Genomic DNA, 13,672 nt, shown 5'->3' with positions numbered 1-13,672 from the left:
TTGTGACCTTTCACTCTTGTTCTTAAGCAGGATTTCCAATCGTGTGTGCTATTCGGGAGAGGATGTGTTGCTGCTTTAAGTCCACCCAACTTTTCAGGGCCACGTCCCTTGAAGCCCTTTTCCTTACAGCAACACAAAATGTAAATTTTTAGAAGGTTGGCAAGTCGATAAAGTGATTCACAGGCTTCCCTTGCTTCTGCTCAAGTCAGGGTACGATTCTTCAATCCTGAAGGGAATGGACAAAAGGGTGGAGTTCGTGTCATGATTTGATTCCTCTCTTTAAACATCCATGGCAGCAGCCGCGGTTGGCAGTAGGAGTTCCTGCAGGGCGGTGACGTGGGGAGGGGGAGGGGCAGTGTGGGGGGTAGTAATGTATGGATTACGGAGTTTAACAGGTAATAAACATAAAAAAAAGAAAACAAGTTTTATTTATTTATATGTTTACTTACCTGTTAAACTCCATAATCCTTACATTACTACCCCCCAGTGGCGTAACGAACCTTGAGGGGGCCCCCCTGCAGGGTGCGTGAAGGGGCCCCCTCCGGACTCAATCCAGAGCTCCCCAGCAGAAGTGCAGTGCTGACGGGGCCCCCTGGAGGGTGAGGGCCCCCCGCACCGCGTGGGCTGCAGGGGCCTGTGTTACGCCCCTGCTACCCCCCACACGTACCCTCCCCCACCCCACATCACCACCCTGCAGGAACTCCTACTGCCGACCGCGGCTGCATGGCAGTCCAATATATAAAGGTAAACGTCTGGAAGCCTGCCCACTTATGCAGGAACCCAGCTCCCCTCCCAGCATGGCTCAGTTCTGCATACACACCCAACAGTTACAGAGCAGTTTTGCTACCCAACTAGACCTCTCCCTATACACAGGTCCCAATTGTGAATCCTGAAAAGTACACTCTGCAATCTGCCCATCCCAAATTCACTTTTGTGGGCTTGACCGCATACATTTATGTATACTATGGTCAGATTATATCAATACAGAGTGTAATGATACAAGAGCGGTTTGTGGTACAGGGTCACACCCTGTGCAGTTCGATATGTTTGTTGTCAGTTGGTCTATATTGTAGGTTCACATACTTCTGTCTTCAATCACAGAGTGACAGAATGCCAGAGCTGTCTTTAAAAAGCACTTGCAAATCAAGTCATTTAGATTTTCAGTTATATGACCATAATATCTTAAGTAGATTCCAGGTATAGGTCAGCACAAGAATTTGGAGTTAGAGTGCCTTTCTTCAACTCCATTCTAAGAATAAGCGTGATGAATGGCCCACTCCCTGGAAACAGTGACTTATAAAAAAATAAATCTGAAATAAACAGGTTAGTATTAGATTCCTTACCTTAGAATATCCCCAGGCGTCAGTCTGGATCCGGAAACTTTTGCATAGCAGTACCCTTGCGCGTCGGTAGGCGTCGTCTGCGGCTCCGCGTCCATCGTCGGCGCAGGGATGACATCGCCGGAGTACTTAGATGCCGCCCTTGCGCGCTGACGTCAGTTCTTCTTTTTTCCGCGTCAGCAGCGCAGATCTGGAAAAAGTGGACCCATAGTCAATTTTTGACTAACTTTTTTGATCCCTTTTGATCATTTTTCGAAGTCTTTTCGACTCCGAACGGTGCCGGTAGGGATGCCTGGATTTAAACCCCGTGAGAATTACGACCGACTGATGTCGGTTACCGACCCTCACCGCCGGTGCCTTCACTGTCTCGCTTCGGCCACGATGACAAGGCCTGCCCCGACTGCCGAGCCCTGACATCGAAAGCTAGGCGGGAGCGGTCCCGACAAGCGGCTCGAGCTCCGGCAGTCGGCCCCGCGCCGTGAGAGGTCCCGGTCCGGACGGAGGTCGAGGGACCGGTCATGGGGTCGGAGCCATCGTAGCTCCGGGAGTCACCATCGGTCTTCGGGCTCGAAGTCGTCAGGTAAGCACAAGAAGTAGAAGAGACGTCATCGCTCTTCCGACCCCCCGCGACGCGGCCGGGAGTTCGGGTGACACCGCCCACGCGGCTCCGTCGGAGTCGCGGGCGTCTCAGCCTGCTTCATACCCTCCAGTCCCTGGGCAGCACACAACGCCGAGGATATCGAGCGCTTCCTCGTGGCCATGAGGTCCCTCACTCCTCCGACGGGCTCCGCGGCGCCTTCGGGCCCAGTGGACCCATCTGGGTGCCGTAGCGGGTCGGGTGCTTCGGCCCGACGCTGGCGGGTACTTCGGCCCCGACGCCGCCGACTCCTTCGGGCCTGGCGCCGCAGGGCCCCACTGGATCCGCTTCGGGATCCGGGTCGTCGCCGGTTGACCCGACGACCTCACCGGCACCGATCCCTAGGGTGTCACCTCCGGCGCTGCCTTCGGGCGACGCCGTCCCCGATGCCTCCCCCGATCCGGTTACGGCATATTCGACGCCGCTTGGAAATTTCTACTTCAATGAACCGGCACCATCCTTTGACAACCCTGATTATCAGGAGATGGGTGATGAGGTGTATTGGGAGGGGTCTGAGGACCCTCTGACACGCGATTGTCAGTCCCAGCAGGACTGGACAGGTGAACTTGGGGATGCCAGTGGTCTGGACACTTCGCCAGACACTGGTTTTGTCTTACCCCCTACCATGGCTACGGAGGCAACCTACAGTGTGGTGCTGACGCGGACAGCCAGGGCCTTGGGCCTGGAGCTCCCTGTCGCGGCCGTGAGGACTAACCTCCTCACTGAGGTCCTTAAACCGCAATCAAGCTCGGCTGAGCCTCTGCTGCCGTTTAATGAGGCCTTGACTGACGTTCTTTTGGGCACTTGGTCCAGGCCAGCTACAGGTCTGCCTGTAGATAGGAACGTGGCCAGACGCCACCGCCTGGCCCCGGGCGACCCTTGTTTCCTGTCTACCCATCCCACCCCTGAGAGCCTGGTCATCCAGGCCTCCAACTCCCAGACCGCATTCCCGACGGCTCTGCCCAATCGGGAATCCAAGAGGTACGAGCAATACGGCAAAAAGTATTCTCCTCTCTGAGTTTGGGACTGCGGTCTTCCACCACCGCGTGCCTCTTGGGCCTCTACACCCACTCTCTGTGGGACACGGTCGCGAACGTGCTGCCAGAATGCCCCGCGGAGGTCAAGGCTAAACTCGCCCAAGCCCTTGCGGAGGGTCGAGATGTGGCACGTTTTTCCATCCGGTGTGGGCTGGATACCACCGACTTACTGGGCAGAGCCATGGCAATGACAGTGGCGATTTGTCGCCACGCCTGTTTGAGGTCCGCCAACTTTTCGGCCGATGTCCAGAATACACTTATGGACATGCCGTTTGATGGCCGTCGCCTTTTTGGTGACAAGGCAGACCATGTGCTTGAGCGCTTTAAGGACTCCAGGGCTACGGCTAAGTCCTTGGGCCTCTCGGCCCCGTGCCAGCAAACGGGTGCCTCTCGCTCCTTTCGTGGCCAAGGAAGGGGCGCCGCACATGTGCAACCAGCCACGCACCACAGACTAATTTCCAACATGGTGGCGCCCGTGGAAACCGCCGGGGCGGCGGTCGGGGACAACGGCGAGGTCAGTCCACACCTACCCCTGCATCATCCGCCTCAAAACCCTCCTAGTCTGAGCTTTCAGGCCCATGTGACACCAGTGGGGGGCAGGGTCCTCCATCACCTCCTCCACTGGCGCCCTGTCACATCAGACAGGTGGGTGCTGCAAATCGTCCGAAGGGGCTACTCCTTCCCCTTCGAGGCGACCCCTCCAGCCATGCCACTGCAATACCACCGCGTGTCGGGGGATCACTTGAGACTTCTGCAGGAGGAAGTTAAGGCCCTCTTGGCCAAGGGGGCCATCGAGCTCTTTCCTGGGCCAGAAGTAGGGTGTGGTTGCTACTCCCACTACTTTCTGGTACCCAAGAAGGGCAAAGGGGACCTACACCCTATCTTGGATCTACGGAACGTCAACGGCTTCCTCCAGAAGGAGAAGTTCAAAATGCTGGCACTAGCTCAGGTCTTAGCTGCCCTGGACCCAGGAGACTGGATGGTAGCGTTGGACTTGCAGGACGCATATTTCCACATTCCCGTCCTGCCGGCCCACCGGCGCTACCTGTGGTTCACGGTAGGCCACGAGCACCTTCAGTTTACCGTGCTCCCCTTCGGCCTTACCAGCGCCCCACGGGTGTTCACGAAGGTGATGGCGGTGGTTGCAGCTCACCTGCGCAGGTTAGGGGTTTCAGTCTTCCCCTACCTCGACGACTGGTTGTTGAAGGCGGGCTCGCCCCAGACAGTCGTCAGCTACCTCCAGACGACGGCAGATCTCCTACACCGGCTGGGGTTCTCCATCAATGTGCCAAAGTCACACCTGTGCCCCTCCCAGAAGCTCCTATTCATCGGAGCGGTTCTCGACTCGGTGCAGTTTCGGGTTTATCCTCCCGAACAGCGGGTTCGGGATTTTCAGGCTCTGATTCCGATCTTTCAGCCTTTATCCCGAGTCTCGGTCAGGTTGACGCTGCGGCTTCTGGGGCTGATGGTCTCCTGCATCCTTCTGGTGCATACGCCCGATGGCGGATGCGGGCTCTGCAGTGGGACCTGAAGTTTCAGTGGACCCAGCATAAGGACAACCTGTCCGACCATGTCCTGATCTCGGAGGGCACTGTGAGACAGCTGCAGTGGTGGCTCACAGACCGCAATTGGGTCAGCGGCAGATCCCTCTCCCGTCCCCAGCCGGAGCACGCAGTTGTGACGGATGCGTCCCTCCAGGCCTGGGGTGGCCACATGGGAGAGGCGGAGATCAGAGGCCTCTGGTCTCCGGCGGAGTCCCGGCTCCATATCAACCTTTTGGTTCAGCGGGCGATTCGTCTAGCACTGAAGGCATTCCTCCCCTCTGTCCGGGGGAGTATAGTGCAGGTGTTCACGGACAATACCACCGCCGTGTGGTACTGCAACAAACAGGGCGGGGTGGGGTCATGGACCCTCTGCAAGGAGGCTCTGCGCCACTGGCAGTGGCTGGAACATCAGGACGTGACCCTGGTGGTTCAACACCTGGCAGGTTCTCTGAACGCCAGGGCGGACAAACTCAGCCGACAGTGCATGATGGATAACAAATGGCATCTGAACTCGGACGTGGCGCAAGGTCTCTTTCTGCAGTGGGGAGAGCCTTGGTTAGATCTATTGGCCACCGAAGAGAACGCGCAATGTCATCAGTTCTGCGCGTTGGAATTTCCAAGGCGGCACTCGCTCGGAGACGCTTTTCGTCGTGAGTGGAGTTGCGGTCTGTTGTACGCCTTTCCGCCTATACCACTTCTGCCCAGAGTGCTGAAGAAGATCAAATGCGACCGGGCCCAAGTCATCCTTGTGGCTCCGGACTGGGCATGAAGGTGCTGGTATCCCGAGCTACTCAGTATGTCAGTCGATCCCCTGGTTCGTCTGCCTCTTCAGGAGGACCTTCTGTCGCAGCAGCAGGGGACGGTACTCCACCCGAACCTGTCCAGTCTCCACCTTCATGCTTGGAGATTGAGCAGCGACAGTTGAGGCCATTTGACTTGCCTCCTGAAGTCTGTAATGTAATTCTGGCAGCCAGGCATCCCTCCACAAAGTCGGGATACGCCTGCAGGTGGAACAGATTTGTGGCATGGTGCACAGCAAAGGCTGTGGATCCTCTCTCTGCCCCTCTTTCTGAGGTTCTACTCTTCCTTCTTTCTCTTGCCCAGCAGGGCTCTGCTCTGGGCACTATCAAGGGCTACCTTTCTGCCCTTTCAGCCTTTCGAAGGCTGCCTGATCAACCGTCTTTGTTCAAGTCCCCCATTGTAACTCGGTTTCTGAAAGGCATCACACACATGTTTCCCCCTGTTCCGTTTGTGTTGCCACAGTGGGACTTGAACCTTGTTCTTACCTATCTGATGTGCGCTCCCTTTGAGCCACTTCACAATTGTCCTCTCCGCCTTCTTACTCTGAAGACTGCTTTCCTGGTTGCCATCACCTCTGCCAGGAGAGTGAGTGAGCTCCAGGCTCTTTCATCCAAACCTCCTTTCCTTTCTGTCCATCCGGACAAGGTTGTATGGCGGACTAGACCCTCTTTCCTGCCCAAGGTTGTCACGGCCTTCCACATCGGGCAGTCTATCACCTTGCCCACCTTCTTTTCCGCCACCGCATCCCTCAAAAGAGGAAGAGCGGCTCCACCGTCTGGACCCAAAACATGCGCTTTCGTTCTATCTAGATCGCACACGCCAGTTTAGGTGGATGACCAACTCTTTGTTGGTTACGTGAGCGCTAAGAAGGGACGGGCGGTGCACAAGCGGACCATCTCTCGTGGGTCATCTTGCGTATCAAGGCATGCTACTCCTTGGCTAAGAAGGAGCCTCCTGTTGGGCTGAGGGCCCATTCCACTCGGGCGACGGCGGCTTCCACTGCCTTGGGCCGGGGAGTCCCTTTGCAGGACATCTGTCAGGCAGCTACGTGGGCCTCGCTGTACACGTTCGCAAGACAGTACTGCCTGGACAGCCAAGTCCGGAGGGATGGCTTCTTTGGCCGTTCCGTCCTCCAGGACTTTCTGGTGTGATTATTGGTTCGCAGACCCACCACCGGGGTTGGTATTGCTGGGGTATCTATTCTAAGGTAAGGAATCTAATACTAATCTGTTTCTTTCAGATGAACAATTTACTTACCTTCGTTTACAATATATCTGTAAGAAACAGTAGTTAGTATTAGATTCCTTACCGCCCCACCCATCCTCCCCGTTCTGCGAACTGATATCTAAGGTTAAGGTCATCTTCTTTCAGGGCCCTAGTTTCAATGGCACCAGTGTTGGTTTTTTACATGGCTCTGCGTTTTTGGCGCGGAAAAGCTGTGTATAAGAACTGACGTCAGCGCGCGAGGGCAGCGTCTAAGTACTCCGGCGACGTCATCCCGGCGCCAAGGACGCCGACGACGGACGCGGATCCGCAGACGACGCCTACCGACACGCAAGGGTACTGCTACGCAAAAGTTTCCGGATCCAGACTGACGCCTGGGGATATTCTAAGGTAAGGAATCTAATACTAACTACTGTTTCTTACAGATATATCGTTACCGAAGGTAAGTAACTTATTCGACAGCATTCTTTCTGTAATAGAGATAAGCAAATCCACAAAACAGAATACAAGGGCACATGCAGCAACATAAGGAATTGCCATTCCTTAATAGTGATATTAAAGAATCGCTATTTAGGAATCGCAATGGCTTATGCATCTAGGAATCACTAAATAAATTGCGATTCCTACACATTCCTATTAGCAAATCGCAAATTGCAATTAGCTAATAGGGAATGCCTTCCTATCCGTTCCTATGTGCCTAGAGGCCCATAGGAATGAATGGGAAACCATTTGCAATTTGTGATTACCAAAAAGGTAATCGTAAATTGCGCATGCAATTTCAAGGGTGCTAGGGGGCCAAAAGGCCAACCTTGGCATGTGTGGTGCACACACATGCCCCAAGGGCATGTGTGTTAGCCACTTGGCACTTAAAAAAATGCAATTTTTTGCATTTTTCTAAGGTTTTGCAAATTACCATCAACTTGAAGTTGATTGTAATTTGCGATTCCTTAATGCAAAGTCGCATTCTGAGAATGCTTCTTGCACTGCTTTTAGCGAGTCACAAATTCCCTGACTGCATTCTCAAAATAGGTCATCGCAAATTTTGTGATTACCTAGTTTGCGAATGGCTTTGGGCTTGATGCATCCCAAAAGGCTAATTACTGGTCGCAAAGGAGCAGATTCTGCAAATCGGCCCGTTTGTGACTGGTAATTAGCTTGGTGCATGTGCCCCCGAAAGCTTTAGGTGTGAATCTGTATGGAGAGCAGTGTATGATATTTCCATAAGTAATTGTGATTGGGGGTTGCAATTTACATTAAGAGATCTTGAAAGATGCTGAGAAACTTGTCATGGTCGTTGGACTTAATCGGCATTGATTTTCATGTGTGCTGCATTGTAAAGAGGTCCGGAACAAAGTAATCAGCTATCCCTCAATAACAGATTAAAAGGTAAGCACTCGGAATGAGGTAGGTAAAAGGATGGAAAGGAAGTAATGAATCTTATAGAGTTGCTTGCCTGTGGACAAAGGAAGCAAATAATTTACCTCTACTTGTGCAACAGAAAGCTGGTTTGTTTCTATGAGTGCGCCAAAGTAGTGTTATTGCTTTTGCATATGTAATGGGAAAGGAAGCTGTCTCACACCAATATGGGATTTCTATGAGGTTTATTTCTGATACAGAAGTAAATGGATAGTGCAGGAAGTGGGATAGAGTCACAAGTATAAGGGTTACTTGACTGCCAAGGATCTTCTTCCAATGCGTCTGAGGGCACATCTACGTGCTCCATCAGGTCCAATCTCATCCTCAAGGAAGTAAGAAAGGAAAAAGAGACCTTAATAATCAGTTCTTCTTTCAGTATTTAGAGAACCCGATACCACGCTGTGTGTGTTTCTCACATTGGGCAGGACATTCATTACTGACATCCAACTTTGGAAGTCTTAGTATCAAGCTTAAGGCACAACATGTGCACAGGTTCAATCAATCAATCAATCACGGTTTTGTAAAGTCCGCCACTCACCTGTGAGGATCTCAAGGTGCTGGGGGTGGGGGCGGATGTGAGCAGCTCCGTTAGGGTCATTAGAAGAGCCAGGTCTTGAGGTCCTTCCTGAATTGGAACAGTGTCGGGTTACGTCGGAGGTGAAGGGGGAGTTTGTTCCAGGTCATGACTGTGAGGTAGGAGAAGGATCTTCCACCTGCTCAGGTCCTGTAGAAGCATGGGACGGTGGCTAGGGAGAGGACGGCTGAGAGGAGGTTTCTCTTGGGGACATGGAAGGAGATTCGAATGTTGAGGTAATGTGGTCCGGTGTTGTGGAGGGCCATGTATGCGTATATGAGCAGCATGAAAGTTATTCTTCTTTCGACTGGGAGCCAGTGGAGGTCACAGAGGCATTGGGCAATGTTGTTGTACCGTGGGATATAGAGGATTAGACTGGCTGTGGCGTTATGGACGGTCTGGAGTTTGCAAAGGAGTTTTCTGTTGATTCCGGTGTAGAGGGTGTTGCCGTAGTCCATTCTGCTGGTGATGAGTGTGTGATGGACGGTTTTTCCTGGAGGGGGGGGCCACTTGAACGTCTTGCGTAGTATACGGAGGGTGTTGAAACATGCAGTGGAAACGATATTGATCTGGCGATTCATGGTGAGTGATGAGTCCAGTATGATGCTGAGTTTGTGTGCATGGTCTGTAGGGGTGGGTGGGTTTCCGAGAGCGGGGCCAACAGGTGTTGTCCCATGCAGAAGGGGTGGAGCTGAGAATGAGGACTTCTGTTTTCTCCAAGTTGAGTTTCTCATCCAGGTCACGACGGCTTTCATCCCTTCTTGGAAGTTGTGCTTGGTGATGTTGGGTTCCTTGGTAAGGGAGAGGATGAGTTAGGTGTCATCAAAGTAGGAGACAATGCTGAGCCTGTGGTTTCGGACGATGGTTGCGAGGCAGGCAATGTAGATGTTGAAGAGTGTGGGGCTGAGGGAGGATCCTACTCTGCATCTGATTCCTGTCGGTTCTGAGAGGAAGGGCGGGAGTCTTATTCTCTTTTCTGCCTGAGAGGAATGATCGTAGCCAGTCTAAGGCCTTTCCATGGATGCCGGGGTCATGGAGCATGGTGGCTAGTGTACAGTAGGAGACGGTGTCGAAGGCTTCCGATAGGTCCAGGAGGATGAGGGCTGCCATATGACCTTGGTCGAGGAGGGAGCGGATGTCGTTGGTGGCGGCGAGGAGGGTGGTCTCAGTGCTGTGGTTTCTGCAGAATCCGGTTTGAGGGTTTCCCGTGAGGTAGAATCTCAACACATGTCCTAGTGTCCCCTTTGACCTCTCCGTGTTTGGTAAACAATTATATAAAAGTGCTCTAACAAACCCACTACATATCCCCGTGATATAGTCCAAAAAAACATGCAGTGCAAACTCAGCCGCAGCACTTGCCTGAGGCTGTGACTCAGCCTTAGAGTCTCAGCGGTCTCGCCCTGCTCGCCTTTTCCCGAGGCTCTCCTGCCAGCCTAGTAATTTTTGCCTCATCTCTGGCAACTCGAACGGCCTTCACTGCGCCCAGTGTCACCTCTTGTTCTACAGTCATCTCACTCCTCTGGACTCCCGACTCCTCTTCCCGTTTTCTTGATTCAGCATCCGCGTCCACACTGTTCGGTGCACCTTCCTCCATGTCCTCCACATCCTCCTTTCCTCGCACACCATAGGTTCTTGATCTCGGCCTATTAACAGCCACAAATGGCTTCTGAGGCGTGGTGGGTAAAACGGATCACTGACAGAATATCGACGGACTGAATATCGACCTACAAGAATATCGAGTACAGAATATCGATGGACAGAATATCGACATCCTATCTCTACAAAGGTAAGCACAAAAATATTGAAACCAAAATATCATTGTTTAAAATATCGTTGTTTAAAATATTGTTTCTTTAAAATGTCTTAAAAATAATATAACATTTAATAATAAATATAATTAATAAAAGGAATATGCTACTTACCAGTATGCATCTCTTCTTGGCATAGAGGGCTGCAGAGTGGTACATTTATGCATGGATGCATGGATGGATCTGTGAAAAGGTGGAGGGATGAATGATGGGTGGATGTATGTATGTATGTATGGATGAAAGGGTGGATGGATGAAGGATGGATGTATGGATGGAAGGATGAAAGGGTGGATAGATGAAGGATAGATGAATGGAAGGAAGGAAGAAAGGGCGGACGGATGAAGGATGGATGGATGGAAAGATGAAAGGGTGGATGGATGAAGGATGTATGTATGGATGGAAAGATGAAAGGGTGGATGGACGAAGGATGGATGTATGGATGGATAAAAGATTGCATGGATGAATGATGCATGGATGGATGTGTGAAAAGGTGGGGGGATGAATGATGGGTGCATGTATGTATGTATGTATGGATGGATGAAAGGGTGGATGGATGAAGGATGGATGTATGGATCGAAGGATGAAAGGGTGGATAGATGAAGGATAGATGTATGGATGGAAGGAAGAAAGGGTGGACGGATGAAGGATGGATGGATGGAAAGATGAAAGGATGGATGGATGAAGGATGGATGTATGGATGGAAGGATGAAAGGGTGGATAGATGAAGGATAGATGTATGGATGGAAGGAAGAAAGGGTGGACGGATGAAGGATGGATGAATGGAAAGATGAAAGGGGGGATGGATGAAGGATGTATGTATGGATGGAAAGATGAAAGGGTGGATGGATGAAGGATGGATGTATGGATGGATAAAAGGTTGCATGGATGAATGATGCATGGATGGATGTGTGTAAAGGTGGGGAATGAATGATGGGTGGATGGATGGATGAAAGGGTGGATTGATGGATGGATGGATGAAAGGGTGGATGGATGAAGGATGGGTGTATGGATGGGAGGATGAAAGGGTGGATGGATGTATGGATGCATAAAAGGTTGCATGGATGAATCATAGTTGGATGTGTGAAAAGGTGGGTGGATGGATGGATGGGTGGATGGATGGGTAAAAGATGAATGTATGGATGGAAGGATGAAAGGGTGGATGGATGTATGGCTGGAAGGATGAAAGGGTGGATGGATAGATGTGTGAAAGTGTGGGTGGATGAATGATGGATGGATGGATGTGTTGAGGTCTAACAGGCGCATTTATGGTTGTCAAAAGTTGATGATGAGGAGTACCAGTTTCTAGAAACTTTTGTCGGAAGGGGGTCCTTACGCCTAAAAAGGTTTTACAAGGGGGTCTCAGCATCAAAAAGTTTGAAGACCTCTGCTGTAGGGTGATCCAGCAAGAAGAGGACAGTTTCTGTAGAAAATTACTGGGGCGGGATCCAACTAGCGCCTCCTTCTTTACCCACGAGGAACTGGGCCTAGATTATGTGGAGGAACAGGTCAAACTGGCTCCACTTTTACTTTGGATCGCAGTTTGGGTGGATGAGAGACTGTGGTTAAGCAGGAGCGTGATTGAGGACTGTTTGGAGTTCACCTATGGCCAAAAGATACCCTGGATAAATTATATTAAAACCACTGCCTGTTCCCTTGACTGTATAGATATTTTCAACAGGCCACATCTTCTTTGAAAGGGTGACCGGGGCCTTTTTAAGGAACACATTTTAAATAAATTCAAAGATGAGAGAGAAATCAGGGCATTGGAGAAACACTCCAAAAGATCCTACCTGCTCGAGAAATCTGTCTTTGGCATTGAACCTTATCTCACAGCAGGTGAACATTCTAGTGCAGATCATTGCTCACAAAAATTTGTTTGGGCTCCATCCGTACAATGATCTGTTTCCCTCGGATCAGTTTGATCCCCAAGCCCTTTTAATTTGTCCTTGTGATGACTGTGCCCCCCAAACCTTAATACACCTGGTTTTATTCTGTAAATTGTATGAACTTTTGTGTAAAAGGTATCTATTACCACTCTTAAAAGCAAGGGGTTTTACCCAATTTCGACCTGCCTTTCTACATTTACAGCTTTTACCTGACCAAGCGGTCACTAGTTATTTAAATGGAGCCTTATACTGGAATAAAATAATGTGTTCTAAAGATATAATGATGTATACAATAGGCTGGTTCGCTATTTTTAAATTGTGCTTAAATCATTATAGTTCGCGTAACCTGAATGAAATGAACTGGACTGTGTATAATAAGGTTTTTATGTAGCTTTTACGTTTTTATCTTTTATGATTATGGTGCATAATCGAATAAAGATTAATTGGTTATTAATGTAGTCAATACTTTAACTTCTGTGGACACATTTTACCTACCAAAGGCAACTGAGTGCCTTATTTTCCCATTATAGACAGTAATTCCCCAGCTCCATTCTCATGATGCTTCTTTACATCAGAAATGCTAGTGACAGACACGAGACGGTTGAATATTTATTTCGCTTTCCTCTTCTGCATTAGACAAAATGCCTTCAGTGTAACAGGGTCACAAGGAGCTATTGAGTATTTTCAAGAGGACCTGCAAACTGTCCACTTTGCTAACTGCTGAAGTGCTTACAACAGGTGTAAGACGATGCCTGTACTTATTTTATCAACATAAGAAGAAATAAGTGCTTACTTTGAACAGGTGTGTAGTATTGGCGTTTTAGTTGTTGCACGTTGCGTCACGACGCGACGTGCTAGCAGCCATCTTGGTGGATGCGCGTGCATCCACCACAATCGGCGCGAACGCTGGCGGCACGGCTGTGTCGGCTCGGCGCTCTCTACATGAGTCATACTGTGAATAAATTAAACAGAACTACACAACGGCGTCCTGTGGTTATTGTGAGCAGGGCATCATTACAAGGTGTATGCCAGGGCTCGCACCGGAACTCACCTAAAATCCCCATTACTTAACTGAGATTCTCTCACTCATGAATTACAGCATATATAGTCTTCAAACATCAGTATATTTTTAATGAAAGAACTAATCCTACTCCAGCAGCATTGCAAATTATGAGAGAAAATCCTCGCATTTTAGTTCAAGAACGGTTTTCTCTGCAGAAATGTAGAACATGCCTCACAGAAAATCAGTGACATACGTGATGTATTTTCTGCTGTACTGTTCAGATCTAGGATGGGTGGATGTGGCACTAGACATAGAGACAGGACTGACCGGCAGTAGTCATACAGAGGGACAATGCACAAGAGGACACACCTGAGGCTACAGTGGACCTCACATGCTTTATGC

The sequence above is a fragment of the Lissotriton vulgaris genome, chromosome 12 (genome assembly GCF_964263255.1).
Source record: "Lissotriton vulgaris chromosome 12, aLisVul1.2, whole genome shotgun sequence".
NCBI lineage: Eukaryota > Metazoa > Chordata > Amphibia > Caudata > Salamandridae > Lissotriton > Lissotriton vulgaris.
The sequence above is the reverse complement of the archived record's forward strand: the minus strand, read 5'-3'. Positions refer to the sequence as shown.